This window comes from Alligator sinensis, unplaced genomic scaffold, assembly GCF_000455745.1.
Source record: "Alligator sinensis unplaced genomic scaffold, ASM45574v1 scaffold1175_1, whole genome shotgun sequence".
Lineage (NCBI taxonomy): Eukaryota > Metazoa > Chordata > Crocodylia > Alligatoridae > Alligator > Alligator sinensis.
Window position 1 is genome coordinate 9,141 of NW_005842762.1, and position 10,594 is coordinate 19,734.

Here is a 10,594-nt window from a genome sequence, read left to right on the forward strand (position 1 = left end):
GGCTTGGCTTCCATTGGCAGCACTGATGTCATGGCTGCTTGGGAATAGAGTATGTCTGTGTTTGTTTGGGGGGGCGGGGGAGGGCTTGCAGCTCTAGCTCTCCCCCAACCCCCTCTCCCTCCCCTGCCAGAAGACCTGGCACCTGCCTTTCCAGCACAAATCATATTTATCTTTCCTGTGCTGCGTAAGGTCTCCATGTGTGTGTGAATCCTTTTGTATTGAGCGTTTTATTCCCTCTGTTGCATGTGTGCACTGGCCTCTTCTTCGAATGTTTGCTTTGGTGTTAAGGGTTATGTAAAAATGGTGTGCTCTCTGTCTGTCTGTCTTCTTTTGCTATGAATATCTGATTTTTTTTCTGTATTGTGGGTCTGTGTGTGTGTGTGTGTGTGTGTGTGTGCGTGCAAGCAATCTGTGCCTCCCTGCACAGTGATAGATCACATTGGTTGGGAAAACACGTTTCTTTTTTGCAGTTTCCAAAAAAAAAAGAGCAAATATGAATCCAAATAAATAAATTGAATCGTAATACTAATAATAATTGAATAGAATAGCTAAGCTAAGCTAAGCTATATCCTACCCACTCCTTTGTAACAAGAAAAAGGACCAGGCAAGTTTCGATCCGGGTGTGCCATTTCGGACTTCAAAGCATCCAAAGCGGCTCCGGATCCGAATCGGGATCCAACGTCTTGCACAGCCCTAGTCTTTGTCTTTCAAATACTGGGTCCTGGGAGTAGGTCTGTGGTTTCAGGGAGAGTCAATGCAAGGTGGTGGTCTGGCCACTGAGTTGATGGTCCGGTCATTGAGCAGGAGCTATTTTTAGGCCTGCTATCATTATGTCTCAAGCACCCTTTTTCATCCTTATTCACCGAGGAACCAATTTACATAGGAGAGGTAGGTATGAGTCCTAGTTGCAATACAGTTACAATAGGGTATGCCAGGGCAGGGGACACAAAATGGAGACTTGACACTGCAAGATGGAAACGTAACATTACAAGATGGAGGGCTGACATTACTTTGGTTGACTTACAGGAACAGGCCTAAATCATATAAAAACCGAATACAAACAATACAAAACAATACAAACAATAAAGCCAATACAAACATAATAGGAATACAATATAAAAAAGTAAAAATCTATACAAAAATAATAGAACACTATCTGCAATATAAAAGGGGGCTTGTCACAATAATGGACTACAAGGATTTATCTTAGCTTATCTATGACTACCTATAACTACTTATAAGGGATAGAGAGGGCAGAGAGAAAGTCAGAAATGGTTAGGGAAGGGAATGTATTTTTAAATAAAAAAAGAAAAGAAAAACTAGGGGTTTTGCTACAGTCTTAGCGTCCTAAAGCATGTGACTGGGGTGAGGGGGAAAGAGGAGTGTTCAGATGATGAGTTACATTAAACTAAATCAGTACAGACATTGGGGGCTACTCCCTAACGAATAGAACTCTTGTTAAGGATTGTTCCCACTTCCGGGAAGATCCAGCCCTTTCCTTTGTTCTGCCTAGTGCAGAGCAGTAGAACTGAGGATTGCAGTTCTGACAAGCCGGACTTTGTGGCACATTCCCCCAACCCTTTTTCTTAAAATTAAACCCACTCGCCTCCTTCCTTGCATGTTCCAATATATGTGCCAGTCCCTCCCCATACACAGAGAAAGGGAAGGCTATTGGCTGACATTCCTAAATCATTGGGACAGTTCTTTCCCAGCAGCACAGCTTGCTGGGGACTGGAAACAACAAAGCCCCTACAAATAAATCAAAACTGAGTGGAGCGTTCCTTTGTGCTTTGTAAAAAAACTTTACATTTCTGTCTCTTGTGGAAAATGAATACAACAGGAAAACTAAACAGTCCTCTAGGCATAACATGGACTCACAGCTCAACAAGCATCAGAGGCTGGGGCTCTCTTGTCTGCCTAAGTCAGTGTTTCCCAAAGTTTTGATACCTGGGGAACACTTTTTGTTTCTTGATTAAAATTGTTAAAATCTATACATCTATCACCTAACCCCAGTTGTCTTTCCTGCATAGTGCAGGGAGGCTGGACCTGATGATCTACAAGGTCCCTTCCAGCCCCTTACAATCTATGAATCAAGCTATGGTGGCACCCTTCACTTACCGAGAGGTGGAACTGATCCCTGTGCGTGGGGTCAGCCCAGTTGGGGCCTGATCCAGTCCCTTTTTCAAGGCCTACTTCTACTACTCCTACATCCACACCCTTTGGGAATCACTGACGTCAGTGCTAAGCATTTTTTTTTATCAGGGTAACTGAAATCCTAGTATCTCTTAGCCTCATACTTTTGACTTCAGCTTTCACATCTTCTTCCAGGCTGTACATGCAGCTTCTGTCATCTGCAGTCTTCATTCGTTTTCTATGGCCAGAAATGTCCTGACATCATTTCAGGTTAGAATCATAAGGTACCTATACACATGCAATAAGGCTGCTTCAATGTGCTATAATTGCAGCACATTGGAGCAAACTCATTAATCAAGTCTGTTGGAGCATGGTAATTGCCATACTCCAGCAGATTGCAGCAGCACGTGTCATTGTCCCCATACTGACTAATGGCGATGGGGCACTTCAAATAAAGCACATTTGAGCTTTTGCTAAAGCATCCCCACTGCCACTTTTCAGCATGGGGACACTGATGTACGTGACACTCTGGGTGCTTTAACAGGAGCAGCTCTCAGAGCCAGTCTAATTAAAGTACTCCACCCCCCACTCCTGGAGCACATGTGTAAATGTCCAGAGAAAATTAGGGTAGGAAGGGACCTCAGGAGGTCATCTAGTCCGCCCCCCTGCTTAAAGCAGGACTATTTCCAATTGAATCATCCCAGCCAAGGCTTTTTCTAGCTTTTTCCTTCAAGAATGGAAATTCCACAACATCTCAGGGTAGCCTGTTCCAGTGCTTTACTACCCTCCTAGTGGGAGGTATTCCTAACACCCAACCTAAATCTCCCTTGCTGCAACTTGAGACCATTGCTCCTTGTTCTGTCATCTGCCACTACTGGGAAATAGTCTAGCTCCATCCTTCTTGGAACCTCTATTCAGGTAGTTGAAGGCTGTTATTAAATACCCCCTCAGCCTTGTCTTCTCCAGACTAAATAACACCAGTTCCCTCAACTTCTACTCAGAAGTCAAGTGCCCCAGCACCCTAACTATTGTCATTGCCCTCCACTGGACTTTCTCCAATTTGTCCACATCCTTTCTGTAGTACTCCAGATGTGCTGAATAGAGGGGAATAATCATTTCCCCTGATTTGCTGGCAGTGCTCCTAGTTATGCAGCCCAGTCTGCCATTAGCTTTCTTTGCAACAAGGCACACTGCTGGCTTAAATTTAACTTATTGTTCACTGTAACCCCCAGGTCCTTTTCTACAGAACTGCTGCTTAGCCAGTTGGTCCTCAGCCTGTACTGGTGCATGGGATTTTTCAGTCCTAAATGCAGGACGTGGTCGCTACTGCTGAAGTTGCCATCCATTACTACATTCCCTGCCAATTTTTCCCTGTTTCTGAGCAGCATATCAAGAAGAGCATAGCCCCTAGTTGGCTTCTCCAACCCCTTCACCAGGAAGCTGTTCCCACCACTCTAAAAACTTCCTGGATTGTCTGTGTGCTACTGTATTGCCTTCCCAGAAGATGTCAGGGTAATGTAATTCCCAATGAGAACCAGAGCCTGTGCTCTGGAAACCTCTGTGAACTATATGAAGAAAGCCACATCCTCCTGGTTTCATGGGCTGCCTATACAAGAGCAGCGAGGCTGCTCTGATGTGCTATAATTACAGTGTGTTAGAGAAGACTCACTTAATTGAGTCTGCTGGAGTGCAGTAATTACCCTGCTCCAACATCTTGTGTATCAGTGTCTGTACACTGAAAAATGGCCATTGGGGCACTTTAACTAACACTTGTTTGATAAGCTTTTGTTAAAGTACCTCTGCCACCATTTTTCAGCACAGGGATACACAAGATGTTCCAGCTGGTTGCCCTACTTTGTCAGGAAGGATGAGAAGGCCTCTCCTGTTGCTTGCTCTTGCTTGTGCTTCCTCCAGGTCACCCACTTACCTCAGGGCTTTGGTCTTCATCCCCCAGCAAACTTAGTTTAAAACTGCCTTCACTAGGTTAGTGAGCCTGTCTGTGAAGATGCTGTTCCCTCAGCCTTGACATCGTTTTAGGTTCCCTCTGTACCATTCACCTGAGCCAGTTCCTATTGAGGCACCATTAATAAATGTCCTCTTTCTGAGACCGTGGTCCTTACAGCATTTTATTATCCCAACATATCCCAATTTGGAAAAAATGTGTCATTATCATGAACTCTTACTGTAACACTATTAAACCCAGGTACCTTAGTTACAGACTGTGACCCCTTATGCTAGGCAATGCACAAACACATAATAAAATATAGTACTTGATTTAATAGTCTGCTAGGCATAGCCCTTTATTCAATATACCCATATCAAAGGAAGGACCTGGTGTTACAAGTGTGGCATTCAGGGAGCCTGCTGTGGGATTATGAGAGATCCTTTACATTCTGGAGTCTGACCAAGAACAGTCAAGGTGTAGATCACAAAATTAAAAATATTTATGGACAACAGGTTATTTATGAATGCTTTCATCTATTAAAAAAACACAACCAAAAACATTTATGGGATTTACAGGTTAACAGATGCTGACCTGCCATCCACACCAGAAAGGCTTCAAAAAGCATTTTAATGCATATTTTGCCATTAATGTAATTACTCTCAGCCATATTTCTTTGGTACATTTTATATTTGACAGGAAGAAGTGGAGGAATCATGCCAATTTATTTTATGTAGGCAGAGTACTGGATGAACTAAACTAATTATATGATAGCCTTGGCCAATTTGTACTACAGGACAAGTGCAGCATGCATGCATTTTATCTAAAATGAATTATCACAGAAGAATGATAAAATGTTAACATTAATCTTTGCTATGGCTGATACAGTTCTTATTGCATGTCATGTAAGATTGTGCTATGCAAACGTATATTGAAACACAATTCTTCACATCAGATAGCTTAAAAAATGGTGTATACCTAAGCTGATGGAAGAATGGCTAGCAGATTCTGTAGACACATTTTTTTGGAGTAATCTGCATGGCTGGGAAAGTTATGGACCTTTCTATACATGGCTAGGAGCTTCTACAGTGGCATCACATCCCCAGTTAGGCACTATTAACACTAACTTTCACCTATGGCACACTGTTACATGAGGCATTTCCATGACCTTGCCTCAGTTTCCCCTGCCCCATCACTAGTCATCATTCCTCATATAGTAGTTTTAACCTGGACATTTGGGCCACAGACAGGTAAGGATGAGACATTGTACTTGTCTGTAGATGGAAGTCACCAGATAAAAGGATATTATTGCAGAGGCTCACTTTCAGAGAAGAGGGTCTGAAGCCCAGGCTCCAAGGCTAAGAGTTGAAGATGAAATGGAGGTGCCTTCTAGAAGATGCAAGGTAGAAAAGAGCCTGGGAAAGCACTGAGGAAAAGATGAAAGCAGATTCTAGTTTCTTTTACAAATTCTTCAGGCTAGAATCACTATATGAGGAATGATGATTCGTGGTGTGGCAGGGGAAACTGAGGCAAGTTTATTACAAAGCCTCATTGAACCTAGAGAAAGGGCAAATGTGCAAAGTTGGCTAGGCCTAGGCCCAGATTCTAAAGGGAAGGACACCATATAATGGCACTAGAACATAGCAGGTGTAGTGTTATAGCAGTAGTGGAAGCATCTGGGCTAGTGACAGAAGTTGCACATAAACTGGTTTAGATGATCACACACCAGTTTAAACCTGTAACAACAGAAGTTCAGTGCACTTAAACTGCTTTCTTAAATGATTTAGTTCAACCCAGTTTATGGAACTTCCATCCCACATCCCTTCCTGGTTCAAGTTAACTCAGTCCCCCAACATCCTAAGATACTTTGCAGCCATGGACTGTGCTGTCTACTCCAGCGGAGCAGGGTTGGTGCCACCACTCTCCTTCTTAGCCGGAGTCTGTCACAGATCCAGCTGGCTGAGAAGGGGGTGGGGGTTGGAAATCTGGCTCTGAACCCCAGCCACAGTTTGCCTGGCAGGGGTGGACCAGCCCCTAACTGTCTTTTCCCTTGCTTCCCACTTGAGCAGAGGGGCAGGGGGCATGTCCAGATGCTGGCCAGGCCAGCAGGCTGAGGTGGAGGGGAGGGAGAGAGGTTTAAACCCCCTTTCCTGCCTGCAAGGGGGTCTGCCTGGCTTTTCCCCTGCTCCCAGCTGGAACGGAGGGTTGAGGGGCATTACCAGATGTTGGCTAGGCTGGCATGCTGAGGCAGAAGGAAGGGAGGAGTTTAAATTGGAGGGGTGGAGGGCAGGGGAGGGAAAGGTTATGCCAGGTTGACCCGTGTCTGGTCAGCCCCCCCACCCCACCCCTCTGCTTCAACAGGGAGCAAAGGAAAAGCCAGGCAGAGGCTGCTTCACCTCCGCTAGGCAGACCCCAGCTGGGGTCCCTTGTGGAGCTGGGGAAGGGTTTAAACCCCCGTCCCTGGTTCTGGTGCCCAGCCAGGGTTTGTCCTGGAAGGAGAGGGCAACCCTTGCCAGGCTCGAGTGGTGGGTGGGGGTGGCCACAACCCAGCCTGGGGCTGACACACTGAGGCAGGCCCCAGGCTCACATATGGCCACACCACCCCCTGACCCTGCTCCACTAGAGGAACTAGCAAGGGGTGGACAAAAGCCTGGCAGGGACTTCCCACCCCAGGCAAACCCTGGCTAGGGTCCAGGGCCAGGGAGGGGGTTGAAATCCCCTTCTTCCCTGCCTTAGCCTGTGAGCGCCCAGCCGGCACGGCCATACCCCTGCTCTCCTCTCGAGCAGGGAATGGGGGCCTGGCAGGGGATGCCCCCTGCCTCCCAAGGCAGATCTGGGTTGAAGTCCTGTGCAACCTGAGAGGGACTGCCCCCCACCCCCCACCAGGCAGACCCTGGTTTGGGTCCCCTGTGGGCCAGAGATCAGGTTTAAACCCCCCTTCCTCCCCCTCTCACCATGGTGGTCTGGGATGGGAGTGGGGGATAAGCCTGGCAGGGGTGCTCCCCCCACCCCCCACAGACATACCCAGGCTGGGGTCCCATGCAGGCCAGGGAGGGAGGTTTAAAGCCCCGTCCCCCTGGCCTCAGCATGCTCGCCCCATCCTCTCTACTGGAGCGGGGGTGGGGGGGTTGGGTTGGGTGGAAAACCTTGGAGGTCTTCTCTCCCCCCTTCCCATTAGCAGCAGCTGGGAGGAGTGCTCTAGCACCCTCAAATTTTGGCCTGAGCCACTGCAGGAACATGACTGCATTTCTGGAATCAGAAGTGAATGTCTGCTTGCTTCTTGGTTCAATCTATGCAGCTTATACTCACCTGCAAATTTTGAATCGATTCAGCCTCTGGCTTTTTGATTGTCTGTACTTAGCCCTGATGTTTGTTACCCAGAAAATTGATTTGGATAAAACACAGCCCCCTTGAGTTTTCCCTTCTCTAAATCTTGGTCCAACTTGGCATCAAGCTGGCAGGAGAAGAGTTTGTTCCATAGGTAATTTAAAGATTTTGCTAAGTAGAAGAACTGGACATTTAAACAGTCTCTCTAGGTAACATGTTCTTTCAACGGTTTACAGCACAATTTTACAGATATAAATGTTTGGACTTGACTTTGCTTTATTATGCTGATCTCATGCTGGTCTGAACTAAACCAAATTTCAGAGCCTCACCTACAGTATAACATACACTGTATATAACCTTAAAATATACACATGGTGAGAATGCCCCTTTTTATATATTTTATAACAAAGAGCTAAAATGCAGCCAGAGAGAGCCACTACAAGATTTGTCCAGGCTCTAAGTTTTGTTACTGAGATGAATTTTCTTTTTAAACCATTCTCTGGCAGCACGTTTTAGTTTATTCTTCCATCACAGTATCACTTGCTGTTACTTTGGCCACTAGTAAATTCTAGTGAACAATTACTTTATGTGAGGTTATTTATATTTTACAAATTACTCTGGTAGTTTGCTGCAAGCATAGCTTCTATGGAATTTCTAGTAGAGATCAAAACATTTTCTTCAATGCATCAATGTGGTATTTGAACTATGTTTAGAGAGAGTTTGCAGATGATACCAATCTGAGTGGAGTAGTAGATACACTGGAGAGTAGGGCCAGGATTAAGAGTAACCTAGACAAATTTCAGGATTAGACCAAAAGACATCTCATGAAATTCAGTAAGGACAAGTGAAAAGTCCTACCCTTAAGATAGGACAATCCCATGCCCTGGTACAGGTTGCAGACCACCTGGCTAAGCAGCAGCTCTGGAGAAAAGGACAATTAGCTGGATATGAGCTAACAGTGTGCCTTTGCTGTGAAGAAGGCAAATGGTGTAATGAACTGAATTAGTAGAAGCATTGCCAGAAGACTGAGGGAAGTGATTATTCCCCTCTATTCAGCATTGGTGGGGCCACATCTGAAATACTATGTCCAGTTTTGGGCCCCCCACTACAGAAAGGATGTGGACAAATTGGGGAGAGTCCAGTGAAGGGCAATGAAAATAGTTTGGGGACTGGGGCACATAACTTCTGAGAAGAAGCTATAGGAACTGGGTGTATTTAGTCTGGAGAAGAGGAAACTGAGGGAGGATTTAATAACAGCATTCAACTACTTGAAGGGTGCTTCCAAAGGGGCTGGAGCTAGACAGTTCTCAGTGGTGGCAGATAACAGGAAAGAGAAGCTTAGGTTAAATTTTAGGACAAACTTTCTCACTAGGAGGGCAGTAAAGCATTGGAACGGGTTACCTAGACAGGTTGTGGAATCTCAGTCCTTGGAGGTTTTAAAGACCTGGCTAGACAGTCTTGTCTGGGATGTTATAGTTGGGGATGGTCTTGCTTTGAGAAGGGGTTATACTAGATGATCTTCTGAGGTCCTGTCCAACCCTAATTTTCTGTGATTCTATGAAAGTCTAGCAACACAGACACGGGGAAGAGAATCCAAGTATATTAAAGTATAACAATTCTGTGATAAGGCTTCCTTTTTCCTCTTGAAGTAATACCATTCAGGGAAGACTTAGAAGGTCTTTGTGCCTCTCCTCCCAAGAAGTTGTATGTGTTTAGGGAGGAGTTCATACCCTTTCACTTTCCCTGAAGTTATTCTGTTTCAGCTGATGTGCACATGAAGCAAAAGAGTGTTCAAGACTTAGGCTTTGACTCCATGGAAAAGTGCCACCAATTTAATGAAGTTATTTCTGAAACTGATTTAGTTGCCAGTACAATCCCTTATGAGAACCCTCTAAAAGCAGTTTTAAACCTTTCGGAAGCAATTCCTAAATGGAGGCCATTAAATTAGTAGAATTTACTCATGCAGAGGAAGTGACCTGAAAGAGCCCATACATCATCAGAAGATAGCCCTGGACTGGAGCAACAACAGCACTATAAGTGGCCAGTGTTCTAAAATGGCCACTGTAATCAAACAGCTGCTGACTGTTTGATCTAACCCTTAAAGTGGCAGGCACCACTGGTGCCCTGCCACATCCACCACTATGGAACACAAACAGATTTTAAAGGTTGAGGAGGGTGCTCAGGAAATTTGAACAGCAGCTTGAACTTGGCAAATTGGATCAGAAACAGATTCAAGCTAATGTTGAATTGCAATAGTCACTTTATTGCTAGGATTGGGGTAGGGGCTTTATTGCAAAAATTATTTTTGCCCCAATCAGCTTGGAGCTTAAGCTGAAGTTCAGGGTCAGTTTGGTTAATACATTTTTTTTTTATGGTTTGCAGTTATGGTTTGCTAGGCCAGTTACCATCCTGGTGAAAGGTGGGTAGGGGTGCCTTAACCCCAGCCCTCACCTTCGGGTGGGTTATTTGAACCATCTAATCCAGGGAAGGCCGGGTAAGCTTCATGAAGCACCTGAGCCTGCTGGGATGAGTGACCCCATGGGGCCAGGTATGCTTTGTGAAGCACCTGAGCTGGGAATGGGGGACTCTGATCCCTGAGTGCAGGCAGGCAGCTTAGTCCTAACCGAGGGACCCAATTGGTTAATGCTGGGGCCAGGACCCAGATAGGGGTCAAAAGGGCTAGGGGCCCACTGCAAGGGATGCCCATAAGAGCAGAGAATCTCAGGGTCCCGACTGGCCTGAGATGGGGCCAGGGCTTAAAGGAAAGTGAAAGGTCCCAGAGAAGGGGCCACAGCTAATGGGTGAAGGGGATGGTTGAGTTGGCTGTCTGAGATGCCATCTGCAAGGCTTGGGCCACAGTGTAGGGATAAAATGGAGCCACAAATAGGCCCCCAGAGGCCTTTCCATTAGATGCATCTGAAAGTAAGCTGGGAGCCATTGCACTTCTTAGATCACCACAGTGGAATGGCTGAAGTTTTCTAGTGATGTTGAAAGGCAACCATGACAAAAAAAAATTCTTGGAAGCAGTTCTTTAGGGGCTGTAGATGACATAGTGATCTTGCAATAATTTTAGCAGATAGGTTTGCAGAGCCTGTCAGCCTCATCTACATAGGGTACTTGAAGACTCCTAGTCTTCAGCTGTGCATGACAACATATTATACAAACTATTCTTCAACAGCTTAATTTTGAAGG